Source organism: Alligator mississippiensis, chromosome 2 (assembly GCF_030867095.1).
Source record: "Alligator mississippiensis isolate rAllMis1 chromosome 2, rAllMis1, whole genome shotgun sequence".
Classification (NCBI taxonomy): Eukaryota; Metazoa; Chordata; order Crocodylia; family Alligatoridae; genus Alligator; species Alligator mississippiensis.
Genome location: NC_081825.1, coordinates 268,284,846 through 268,298,743, shown reverse-complemented (window position 1 = coordinate 268,298,743; position 13,898 = coordinate 268,284,846). Strand labels below are relative to the sequence as shown.

General features: G+C 43.0%; 1 long non-coding RNA gene across 1 annotated transcript in view; it reads left to right on the top strand.

Annotated features, from left to right (window-relative positions):
* The window catches only part of LOC109281703 (uncharacterized), a 79,673-nt gene extending 67,186 nt beyond the window's left edge, over positions 1 to 12,487 (top strand). Inside the window, exon 2 of the long non-coding RNA XR_002088474.2 lies at positions 10,212 to 12,487. This is a non-coding gene — a long non-coding RNA (uncharacterized LOC109281703). The remainder of the gene's footprint in view (positions 1 to 10,211) is intronic.
* Positions 12,488 to 13,898: the final 1,411 nt, after the last annotated feature.

Here is a 13,898-nt window from a genome sequence, read left to right as displayed (position 1 = left end):
GTATTATCCTCACTTGGGAGAAATACATATTACCTTAAAATTCACTTTATTTTCCTGACCCTTCACCATGGTCAAGGTATTTGCTTCCTTGATTCATTTTGCCCTTCACCAAAGAGTGCAGATGATGAATTGATTACCAGATCATTGGTTTATTTTTTCTCCAGTTCTAATAACCTATAACTGGAGAAATTATATCACCCTGGTATAGTGGACAGTGGGCACATCTACATGAGACACTGACTGTGCAGTAGCTGAATAAAACCATGCAGTAGCATGTCACAGCATCAACAGTAGTAATACACTGCTGCGCAGTAGGCCTGTGAAAAGCAGAAAGTATTTGCTTTGGATTCAGCAATTCAGAGGGACAGTGATTCACTTTGGTGATTTGAATCACTGTCCCGATTTGATTTGGCTGAATCTGAAGCTATTCGTCATCAAATCTTATTTGGCCATAGACTATACAGGTAGGCAGTACCTACAGGAGTAGCTGGGGGAGCAGCCAGATGAACCCCGGCTTGAGCCAGCAGCCCCAGGAGAAGCTGCGGTTCATCAGGCTACTCCCCCAGCTGTGCCTCTGCCCCCACTGGGGCAAGGCAGGCAGTAATGGCAGCCCCAGGAGAAACCACAGGGGTTGTGGGGAATGATTGGGAGCTGGGGGGAATGACTGGGGAGCTCGGGGATGAAACCAGGAACTGGGGAATCAAACTGGGAACTTGATTCCTAGTACAAGGAATGAGAGAGTACAGGGATCTTTGAGTATCTGTATCTTGGTGCTAGTGCATGTTATTAGTTCCCTGTCCTTGAGTGAGTACACCATAGTGTTACTGTTTCTTATCTGTTATTCAGCTTATCATAGAATCATAGAATCATAGATGTTAGGCTCAGAAGGGAACTCAATAGATCATCGAGTCCGACTCTCTGCATAGGCAGGAAAGTGTGCTGGGTTCAGACGACTCCAGCCAGATGCCTATTTAACCTTCTCTTGAAGACCCCCAGGGTAGGTGAGAGCACCACCCCCCTTGGGAGCCCATTCCAGATTTTGGCCACTCTGTGAAGAAGTTCCTCCTAATGTCCAGTCTAAATCTGCTCTCTGCTAGCTTATGGCCATTATTTCTTGTAACCCCCGGGGGCACCTTGGTGAATAAAACCTCACCAATTCCCTTTTGTGCCCCCGTGATGAACTTATAGGCAGCCACAAGGTCGCCTCTCAACCTTCTCTTGCGGAGGCTGAAGAGATCCAGGTGCCCTAGTTTCTCCTCGTAGGGCTTGGCCTGCAAGCCCTTAACCATATGAGTGGCCTTTCTCTGGATCCTCTCCAGATTATCCACATCCCTCTTGAAGTGCGACACCCAAAATTACATGCAGTATTCCAACTGCAGTCTGACCCGCACCCGATAGAAGGGAAGTATCAACTCCTTGGTTCTGTTCGTCATGCATCTGCTGATGCACGATAAAGTGTAGTTAGCTTTGCTGATGACTTCATCACACTGACGACGCATGTTCATCTTAGAGTCCACTAGGCCTCTGAGATCCCTTTCTGCTTCCATGCTGCTAAGCAGGTCATTTCCTAGGCAGTAGGTATGCTGGACATTTTCCCTCCCTAGGTGCAGCACTTTGCATTTCTCCTTGTTAAATTGCATTCTATTGTTTTCTGCCCATTTGTCTAACCTGTCCAGGTCTGCCTGTAGTTGTTCCCTGCCCTCTGGTGTGTCCACTTCTCCCCACAGTTTTGTGTCATCTGCAAACTTGGACAGAGTTCACTTCACTCCCTCATCCAAGTCACTGATGAATACATTGAAGAGTATCAGTCCAAGGACCAAGCCCTGCAGGACCCCACTGCCCACGTCCTTCCAGGTCGATACTGACCCATCCACTACGACTCTTTGGGTGTGACCCTCTAGCCAATTCACCACCCACTGGACTGTGAAATCATCCAAGTCACAGCCTCTTAACTTGTTCACCAGTATGGGGTGGGATACCGTATTGAAGGCCTTCCTGAAGTCTAAGTAAACTGTATCTACCCCTACTCCTGTGTCCAGGTGTTTTGTAATATGGTCATGAAAAGAGACTAGATTAGTCAGGCATGATCTACCTGCTATAAACCTGTGCTGGTGTCCCCTCAGCATAATTTTTCTTGCCGGGCTCTCACCTATATAAGCCTTAATAATCTTTTCAAAGACTTTGCCAAGGATGGAGGTGAGACTGACTGGCCTATAGTTGCTTGGGTCCTCCTTCCTCCCCTTGCTCAAATATTCTTGCCAGTGGCTGTGCGATGACATCAGCCAGTGCCTTCAGCACCCTCAGATGGAGTTCATCCGGGCCTGCCAACTTAAACGCATCCAGTCCTTCCAAGTGAATCTGCAACATCTCAGGGTCAATGCTTGGTGATCTGGTGCCCTGCTGTTGTCTCTCTATGATCCCATTGTGAGACTTGCCTTGCCCCTTGTTTAGGAACACTGAGGCAAAGAACTCATTGAGGAGTTCAGCCTTGTCCCCCCTGTCTGTCACCAATTGCTTTTGCCTGTTCAGTAGTGGGCCTATACCACCATGGGCTTTTCTTTTACTCCCTATATATCTGAAAAACAATTTTTTTGTTATCTTTAACTTGGGATGTCATCCTCAGCTCCATGGTAGCTTTGGCCCATCTAACTGCCTCCCTACAACTGTGAGCTGAGGAGGCATATTCCTCTTTAGTAATTTCTCCCTGTTTCCACTCCTAATATGCCCCGCTTTTTGCCCTTAGGCTGCTCTGGATTTCTCTGGTTAGCCAAGGAAGCCTCATAAGCCCTTTCCCCCTTTTCCCCCACATCAGTATCATCTCCCTCTGTGCCCAAAGGATCGTTTCCTTAAGGCAGAGCCACCCTTCCTGGGCTCCCATCTCACCAAATCTCTTACACTGCAGTGCGTCATTGACTAAACACCTGAGCTCGCTGAACTCAGCCTTCCTAAAGGCTAGCACTTCCACCCTACTAGTTACCTTTCCCACTCTATGCCTTATGGTGAATTCTATTATTTGGTGGCCACTGTCCCCCAGGACAGTGGGGGATCGTACCATGTCATCCCCTGTTGCCAGTACCAAGTCCAGTAAGGCATTCCCCCTAGTGGGACCATGTACCTCCTGCGTCAGATGGAGGTCCTGCACACATGATAGGAACCTGCATGAAGGGTGGGAATTTACTGTCTGTGTCTCCCAGAAGATGTCAGGGTAGTTTAGGTCCCTTATGACTACCACTTCCCTCATCTTTATGGTCTCTGAGAGCTGCCTCAGGAGTTCCAAATCTAGTTCTTCCCCTTGGTGTGGGGGTCTGTAGCAGACCCCTACCACCAAATCCCTTTCCCCTTGACCTCCATGTATCCTAACATAATCCTTCTACTTTCTCCTCCTCCAATTCCATTTTGATAAGGGTCTATGTATAACGCTCCTTTACATAGATCACAACCCCTCCCCCTCTCCTCCCTACTGTATCCTTTCTGTACAGCTTATAGCCCTCAATGTGTACCGCCCAATCATGGGTAAAGTCCCACCGCATTCCTGTTAACCCCACTAAGTCGTAAGTGTTTTCTGCAAGCAGGAGTGCTAGTTCATCCTGCTTGTTCTCCATGCTCCTAGCATTAGTGTATAGGTACTTGAGCCCTGTGACTGGCTCCTTTGTTGCCCATTGCTCTGATGCCCAATGGGCCCTTTATTGCTTACCTGCTTCATAGATTTCATAGATTTCATAGACATTAGGGCTGGAAGGGACCTCGGAAGATCATCAAGTCCAGCCCCCTGCCCAAAGGGCAGGAAGTCAGCTGGGGTCATAGGATCCCAGTAAGATAAGCATCCAGTTTGCTCTTGAAGGTGTTCAATGTAGGTGCTTGAACCACCTCCGGTGGCAGGCTGTTCCAGACCTTGGGGGCTCGGACAGTAAAGAAATTCTTCTTTATGTCCAGCCTGAAATGGTCTTGTAGTAGCTTATGAATATTCGACCTAGTCATCATCCCCTGGGGAGCTCTGGTGAACAAACGTTCCCCCAGATACTGGTGGTCACCCCGATAAACTTATAGGTGGCCATCAGATCACCCCTGAGCCTGCGCTTTTCCAGGCTAAAGAGTCCCAGGGCTCTCAGCCTGTCATCGTAGGGTCTGCTTCCCTGACCTCTGATCATGCGCGTGGCTCTTCTCTGGACTCTCTCAAGCTTCTCCACACCCTTTTTGAATTGTGGAGCCCAAAACTGGACGCAGTACTCCAGCTGCGGCCTCACCAAGGTCAAGTACAAGGGGAGAATGACGTCCCGGGATTTGCTTGAGAAGCATCTATGGATGCAAGCCAGCGTTTTGGTCGCTTTAGTAGCCGCAGCATCGCACTGCAGGCTCATGTTCATCTTGTGGTCAATGATGACCCCCAAGGCTCTTTCTTCCTTAGTGCTAGCCAACATAGCACTACTGAGCCTATAAGGATGCTGTGGGTTTTTCTTCCCAAGGTGGAGAATCTTGCACTTATCGGCATTGAACACCATCAGATTCTCATCTGCCCACTTGCTGAGCCTGTCCAGGTCAGCATGGATCACCCGCCTGTCTTCTGGTGTGGGTGCTTTGCCCCAAAGTTTGTTGTCATCGGTGAACTTGGCCAGTCCGCTTCTGACTCCAGTGTCCACATCATTAATGAAGATGTTGAACAGTATGGGTCCAAGGACAGAGCCTTGGGGGACCCCACTGGTCACAGGACACCATGATGAGTGACTTCCATCAATTACTACCCTCTGGGTCCGACCACAGAGCCAATTTTCCAGCCAGTGGATCATGGAGGACCCAAGGCGACAATTGGCCAGTTTCACCAAGAGGTGATCATGGGACACCAGATTGAAGGGTTTTTTGAAGTCAAGATATATGACATCAATCTCTTCTCCCTTGTCCAGGTGATAGGTCACCTGGTCATAGAAGGAAATGAGACTGGTCAAGCAAGACCTACCCGCAACAAACCCGTGCTGGCTATCCCTTAAGATTTTGGCATTGGCCAGTCCATTAAAGATGGCCTCTTTAATAAACTTTTCTAAGATCTTCCCCGGGATAGAAGTCAGGCTAATGGGCCTATAGTTAGCCGGATCCACTTTCCTCCCTTTCTTGAAGATAGGCACCACATTGGCCTTCTTCCAGTCTTCGGGCACTACACCAGAGCGCCAAGAGTTTTCAAAGATCCGTGCTAGAGGCTGGGCTATGATGCTCGCCAGCTCCTTGAGTACCCTGGGGTGAAGATTGTCAGGGCCGGCTGACTTGAAGGTATCCAGCTTCTCAAGATGTTCCTTCATGAAGTCAGCATTAATGGAGGGCAGGGGATCACCCTCACCCGGACTTCCCTGTCCCGTAGTGGGCATGGGTGTCCCATGGGACTGATGAAATACTGACGCAAAGTACCTATTTAATAAGTTGGCTTTTTCCTGGGCGTCAGTTGTCAGTTGCCCCATCTGGTTCAGCAGGGGTCCAATGTTGCCCCTGCTTTTCCTCCGGCTCCCCACATATCTGAAAAAGGATTTTTATTGTCCTTGATGCTCAAATCTAGTTGGAGTTCAGTTGCAGCCTTGGCTTTCCTGGTCTGCTCCCTACAGGACCAGACCAGTGCAGAATAATCCTCCTTGGACGTGACTCCCATCCTTGGTAGGCCTTTCTTTTTAGCCTCAGGAAGTCTGCTAGGTCCCTGGATAGCCAGGGGGGCTGCTGTGCCCTCTTGCTGCCTTTCCTCTGAGATGGAATAGACTTAGTTTGTGCATTGAGGATCGCTCCCTTAAGGAACAACCACTCTTCTTGAACTCCCCTCTCCCTGTGGTCATGGTCCCTGAGGGCCTCACTGACAAGCCTCCTGAGCTTGTCAAAGTCGGCTTTCCTGAAGTCAAGGACTTCCGTATTGCTGACTGACTTGCCAGCTTTTCGGCGGATGGTGAAGGTGATCAGCTCGTGGTCGCTGTCACCCAGCTTCCCATCGATCACTAGGTCACCGACTAGGTCATCCCCAGTAGCCAGTACCAGGTAGAGCAGCGCTTTGCCTCTCGTTGGCCCATAGACTTCTTGAGTCAGGTAGAGGTCATCCATGCATGCTTATTGCTTACCTGTGCTGTACTGCTGGATGACCCATGGATTTCAGGTTCCTGATGTTCTCTTTCTTCTGACTCCCCATCCCCATCTCAGCTAGTTTAAAGCTCGATGTAGAAGCTTCTATGTGTATGTACTTTAATGACTGTGGGTGCATCTTATATGCACTGTACTGCAGAGTAGACTAATTAGCTCCACAGTAAAGTGTCACCATCTACACATGTTCCAGTATTAGGGCACAGTAGATTAATTAACTCCACCATAAGATAATACTGTCTAGAACAGTACTATTTTATGGTGGGCTAATTTACTGTGCTGAATGCACATGTAGACACTGACCATGGGTGTAAATAATGCCTAGTCATCCCAGCCAGCCAGAGGCCTGCTCTGCCCCAGGTCAGATTGCTGCTGTCCTGGACACATGTGTAGACACTGCACCTGGGAGCAGTTTACTCTGTCTTGCACTGCTCTGGAGTTCATTGCCTCTCATGAATTGCACATGTAGATGCACTCAACATTTATCTATTCTCTTTGATTATTTTCCCTGGCCCACTAGCTTGTGACTTTAATCCCTAGCATTTCTGGTATAACATTGGGAACCTTCCTTTTCAGCTTCCTGTGTCAGTTCCTGGGGTTGTGGGGTTTGTTATAGCAGAAACATAGTTTTCCCTAGCTGACAGGCACAATACAGAAATGATCTGATATAGACTTATGTGGATTTTGATTGGCATTCAGGGTGGAAAGGTTTTTTACCAGAGTGGGGAAATGATTACTTGACTTTTCTTATTCAACTATTATCAAAGAAAGAAACTGTAAACTTTCTCCTTTGAATGTGGGGTTCAGAAATTTGCTACATAACATTAATAGAGCATATGCATAATTATAACTCTGTTATTACCTGAGAAGGATTTTGATAGTTAAAACCCACAAAGAGGTATATATTAAGGGGTTTTATTTTTCCTCTTTGAATGAACATTTGAGAAGGGGACAGCATTAAAAATATTATTTCTCTCCACATCTGACCATTCTGATAAAAGGGTGATTTTTTTTTTTATTTGAAGAAATAATAAACACAGAAGTGTTTATTAATTTGTAATTACTTTTCAGTATTCCACATCTAGTTTTAAAAGTTAGCATCAGCTCATTTTGATTAGATAAAAATTAATCCTTGTAGAGTTTGCTTAGATCATTAATTTAACACCTTTCCACCATTTAATAGTGCTTTCAGGAGTTATTGGCCAAACAAAGATATATCTATATAGATATGTATAGATTTATAGATATATCTATAGATATAGATATCTGTGTGTGTGTGTGTGTGTGTGTGTGTGTGTGTTAATATCAACCAGTCATGCCTGATTAAAGCAATGATTTTGGTAAAGCACTTAAGCCCATTATTAAGTTCACCCCTATTCAGTGCTCTAATTAAGCATCAGCTTAAGACTCATTAATTAAAGCCTTGATTCATCAAAGCACTTAAGCACATATGTAGTACTAAGCAAATGAGCGATCTCATAGACTTCAAGAAACCTACTCATATGTTTGAAGTTAGAGAGATGTATAAGCAAGTTGCTGAACCAGGGCACTAGAAATTTAAACCATGACTTTCAAAGGTAATCCTGAGGATGTTTAAACCATAAATCCGTATAAAGAAAGCTAAGCCCTTTTTAACTACCAGGTCCAGTATGCCAACTCAGCATCTTTTCAGGAAATCTAGCAGTGTGCACAGTGTGTAGCTTTGGTGACATGAGGTTCTTGTTTTTGCTAGAGCGAACATGCCAAACCCACAGAAAACTGCCTGAATAATCATATTTCTTGAGTAAAAAGATAAATTAAAATGATAACAAGGGCTTCCTCTCTCCCCTTTCATATATATAAGTTTATAGAAATTCAGCAACGTAAAAAAAAAAAAATTAAACACAGGATCTAGATGATAAGCAAAATAAAAAAAGAAATAAAAAATATCCTTTGAAATATGAGTTTATTTTGCTTTAAAATATTCATCTTTATTTGATCAAGTAGGTCAATCTATCTATAGATTATGTATCTATATTTCTTCAATAATTGACTCAATCTTTATCATATACTGTCTTCATTTTCTTTTACAGTCTTCATTGTCATGGTCTATACCAACAGCTTTTCTCTCCATTTATTCCTTACCTATAGAGCTAAAGCATTACTCAGTTCTTTTTGCTAAATGTCTCCTTTGCTTGCATTCATAGTTATACAAATTTAGAAACAGACACAGTTAAAGTGTTAAAAACCCTAATATGGATAGAGTTATATTGGTTCAAAGATGCCATGCTTTTATCAATACAGATATAGACATAATTTTAACTAAAATAAAAATTTTAAATAGTATAAAAACTGGGTGTACATTAGCACTAATACTATTGGGCTGTAGCAAGCTTCTGCTCCCAAGCAGGAATGAACAGGATGAAGAAGACTGGATAACCTTAGCATTTACATAGGCTTCTCTCTCTCTCATTTCAGTTTCATAGTTGGTGAGGTCAGAAGGGACCTGAGCAGATCATCAAGTCCGACCCCCTGCCATGGGCAGGAAAGAATGCTGGTGTCAAATGACTTCATCTAGGTGATTGTCTAGCCTCCTTTTGAAGTCCCCCAGGGTAGGGGCGAGCACGCTTCCCTTGGAAGTTGGTTCCAGGTCCTAGCCCCCCTAACTGTGAAGTAGTGCCTCCTGATATCTAGCCTGAATCTACTCTCAGTCAATTTATGACCATTATTCCCTGTTACTCCCAGTAGTGCTTGGGGGAACAGGGAGTCTCCCATTGCCTGCTGATCTCCCTTGGCCAGTTTATAGACTGGCCTGCTGGTCCCCCTTGGCCAGTTCATTCACACACACACACACACACTTTTATTCACCATTTTATATTGATAACATTCTGTAGTAGGAGCCTGAAGGGCTAATTCAGTTGAGCCATCTTCACTGTAAAATAAAATGCAATCATTTTGGGTGTATTTTCAGACAGTGAGTAGCATCTTATCCAGAATGCTTTCCCAAAAACAAGATGAATTAACTCTTGGCCCAAAAGCATTCACATATATGGTAGGGAAGAATAATGACCTCCATGGTAGCAATGAGTGGGTGAAATTTAATAGCTTGAGTGGTTCTGGGGGTCAGACAAGATCATAATGACAGTTTTTTAACTGTAAAAAAAATCTTTGAATATTCGGCTTTCAAGATGCTTCTAGATGTTAGATCTGGACAAACATCCAGGACAAAGATTCAGAAAGGTATGAAGAATTTTTTCCCCTAAATAAAGACCCAGTGGGAAACAGACTTGCTGATGTTTTTCTTTCTTTTCTTTTTTCATTTTTAATCTTCCCCCATATCCATTTCAGACACAGTGTCAACTCTTTCCTTTCCCCTCAGGCTAACTATGATTTTAAAAGGCTTCTACCCTGTTTGACTGAATTGGTTTTTATTAGATTTAGGAGTTACGTATAATGAGTACAAGTATGCACCAGTCAAGAATCTTTACAGGACATACTGTATGGCAGAATGTAATGAATACAAGGCACTAAACAGTATTGGATATAATCACTTCAAATTAGTGTGATAACCAGGCAGTGCTTGATCATGTGGTTCAATTCCCTTCAAAGTTGGGAGGAGGGAATTTACATTTCCTTTACAGTACTTTAAGGGCTAATCATAAATTTTAAGGAGCTGACGGTTGTATACTTTCACTGCAGTGTAAATCATTTAGCGCCTCCTAATTTTCATGAACAGTGAACAAACAAAGGGTAGACAATGGACAGATTGTGTTTATTTTTATGGATTAGCTTTCCAACTCAAACTGTCTGCTGCCTTCCAACACAGTGTGATTTGCTAGCTCTGCACAAAGTGATCTTTCTATGAGAAAAAAAATGCAAAAACAGTGTCACCTGGTGGCCAGATGTATCTGTATTCTGTGTACATTAAAAAAAGGGGCTTTTCTCATGGGTGGGGGCATTGCCACCTTCAAGGCAAATAGGCCACTGGGGTTTTCTCACATTAGTATTTATTTCTTCTGAAAACCAGAACAGAAGCACAAAATCAATATGAAGACGATTCATCTGATGGGAACCCTCAGGAAAATGGGAATTTTCTTCTATTAATATGGATTTCATGTTCTCATTTACAGGTGATTTGTTGTAAAGTCTTCTAAGACAACATTCTTCAAGACACAGGAATCAGATGAACTAGAGGCTTGCAGACATCAAGGATGTGACTTTACTCCTGAGTTCATGTATGTTTTTCATCCATGTAGGACACTCTTTTGCTGCTCATCCACATATAAAAACCTTTCACCCACGTTTAACATGACTTTCAATGGACATTATCTGGCATGGCTGGACATATGGGTAATATCCAGAATCTGCTTTCACTCGGGCTGCTCCACTTAGAAATGAAGTTAAATCACTGGAGAGCTAATAGTCATATAGTGCCTTCCACAATACTGCAGATATGTCCAGAAAATCAGAAAATTATTCCCACAAGCTACTAAGAATCAAGGGACGATTCACCAGTCTGCAGCACAAAGTATATACAATCTACACCTAAAAGTCTAGTGTCACAAAGGTGTACCATCAGGGATTGTTCACATATAGGCCATGCTCAAAGCAGGGTGTCAGTTGAGCTCTCTCTGATGTGAACTGAAGGTTTACCTTAAGTAAATGCAGGAGCAAAAACAAGCCATTAATACCTTAACTGTCAGACAGTCCAAGGTAACAATAACATCTTGGCATGGATGGGGTGCTCGCTCAAAAGTAAATTTTATATATAAGATATAATCATAATTGCCACTCACCATAAAAGTCAATGACTGAATGGAGCAGAACTGGAACTACCTTGGGTGAAATCTGGATCCCACGGTGGTAGTTACTGGAAATTTGGACTTCTGCCATATATACACCAGATAAATATGATTTGTTTATGCAACTCTAAATTAAATCTGGATGGCAATTTTTATTTTAAGATTCTTCTAAGGAGAACCCAAATTTCAGGTTTTGCCTTTCTGAATACCTGCTTCTACTGGCCAAAAAGAGGTCCAAAATCCTCTGGAAAGATTATTAAATTATGAAAAAAATGGTGCTAGAAGTAATTAATCCTTTGTACAAATGACAAATACTTACCTAACATTTGTATAATACCTGGAATGTGAAATGCTTAGAATATTTAAACTTAGATTTATAAGTTACCTCATCACAAATAAGAACAAACAAACCCCCAAATATGCCAGTTTTTCAACTGCCTAGCATGGATTCCATTTATCCACAACTTCCAGGATATTACTAATAAAAGTAATTAGATTTTAGGTTCCTTATTTTTTTTTTCAGCTTGAGACAACCTTAAAAGGCTCAGTTCCTGAAAATCAGAACCTTTGAATATATATAAAGTTGGACACCAAAAATATGAGACTCCCAAAACATTGGTCACTTTCGAACTCTTGGACTAATTTTTAAAAGTGTCTTTCATTAAGAAGGATTACAAGTCTTTGTTGTTTGTTTGTTTTGCAAATCAAAGCCCAATCTTACAAGATGATGAGTGCCTTTTGTACAGATCTGAGTAGCTCTGAGGGTGTAGGGTACCTTGCAGGTTTGAATCATAATTATGTTCTTTTTGAAGTCAATGGAAAAACTCCAGAAAGGCCTTTTGACACCTTTTGAATCAGGCCTTGACTAACAAAGATTATTCATGAGCCACTTCAATTACCAATCAATCTCAGTCATGTTTGGTTTGATATGTGGTAATGTTTCACATAGAAACTGTGCCAAAACATCAAGAAAGAAAATGAGGAGCTCTTACCTTGAGAAGGTCAAGTGTGATTTAATATCTTATTATTGTAGTTTGGGCTTGATAATGATGAGAACTGGAAATGAAATGGAAGAGAAAAAAGAAAATATTTGAACTCCAGTTTAATTTTTGCTCACACATTGATTTGTTTATATATTTACAATAACTTCTGTACTTTCAGCTCGATCTAGGGAGCTCAGCACCCTGATAGTTGGCTCTGGATGGTTTATTGACTATTTGAGGGACAGGGAAAAAAAAAATTATATCTGCAACCTGTTTTCCTTCTAAAGCCTGCTGTCCCACAAGGGAAACAAATGTGCATCTGACTGTTAAAAATGATAACCAGTATAATACCTGAACAATTATAAATGCCTGTGAAGATTTCATTTAGTTCTATCTCAAGAGACACACTGTCTGCTAACAGTCAAAACTGATGGGCCTTTGGGATGGGATTTTGTAGCCAGCACATGTCTGCTTGTTTTGTTTTGTTTTGAATAATTCAACTCGCCATTAAAATACCATGGGTTTTTGCAAACATCCTCTTTCCAAGGATCCTTTTTTCTCTCTGGATTTCTCATTTCACCATATTTTATTTTATTATCTTCCAATAAAAGTTACAAGCTAGTGTATGGTATCAGGAATATTTGTTTCTAAAACTTCACAACATTTGTGGTGTTAAGTGATAAAAAATACTAACATTGTCCCTTATGTAAATAGAAGAACAATGATCAAAGGTTCTGGATATTTTTATGCATAAAGGTATGAAAAGTCCCGACTGTACCCCATTTACTCTGTAGTGCGAGTTCTCTGATGGTAGGTCCACTGAAATCAACCTTGGATTTGAACATGGCATTTGAAAAGAAGCATTGTAGAGACCTCGGTGGCATTCTATTTTTCCCCATGAATCCACATGGCATTTCTGGCACTTACATGCCCTGAGCCATTCTATTCTGGACATGGAGCTTTGTACCCATGAATATCTATCTATGCTTATGGACTAGCATGCAAAGTGGTAGCCAGGACATACATGCACACTCTTTGTGAATGTGTGGTTGTCCTAGAGATAGCCAAAACCCACAGTTAGTGGATTTAAACTTGGTAATGGTGAAGGAGTGAAGGTAAGAGAAAGAGCCTTCATGTCCCATCCCCACCAAATATCTGAGCGGCTAGGGCACTCACTTAACCATGTTTTTCAGGACTATGCATTCATGAAGAAAATTCCTGTGGGTGCATAAGTGCCAAAAATGCCATGTAGACAACCAAAACTGGATGCTTAATCCCATACAGAAGAGTGAGGATGTGCAGTAGTTGGTGTCGCAAATTCATCTTTAGTGCCACACACTGCCTATGCAGGCATTCCCTGCACTGGTACTTTGCAGCCTGGGAGATGTTTGTTGACCCCAAGAGATCCCAGGGTAAAAAAAAAACTCATGCTGAAAAAAAGCCAGGTGGTGCACATGATGACAGCATGTACCACCCAAAACTGGAGCCTGGCAAACTGGAGCCTGGCAAACTGGAGCCATGCTGCAGCTGCTGGCCAGGCTTCCTGCCATGGCTGCAGCCGCGGGAGGCCCCCAGGACAGGCTGCTGGGGCCAGCAGCTTCCCTTACCCCATTTTGGGTAACCTGCTGTGCATCAGAGCCCATGTATCATGGGTGTTCCCCAGGGACAAGTAGTAGTGGCACAAGGTGTGCCGCTGCTACTGGTTCCCAGGGGAACAAATGTCCACGCTCTTCTGGATGTTCCCTTAGATACATGAAGGGAACAGAATGCCACGCTTGGGCTTCTGCTCTCCATACTGTGGATAAATACTGTTTGTTTAGGCCACATTTTTTCCTGTATTTTAAATATGGATGGCTATCTTCATTTTACTTTTCTAAGCACACCAACCTATTTAAGATTTCCAATATGAAAGAAGTGGTGGCCACTTATAATGCAGTGCAATATTACATAGGATTTGAGCACAGAAAGTAAAGAATGTGGTGCACAGTTAAATCTACAGAATCTATTTAGCCAAATTTCAATGTGACCAGAG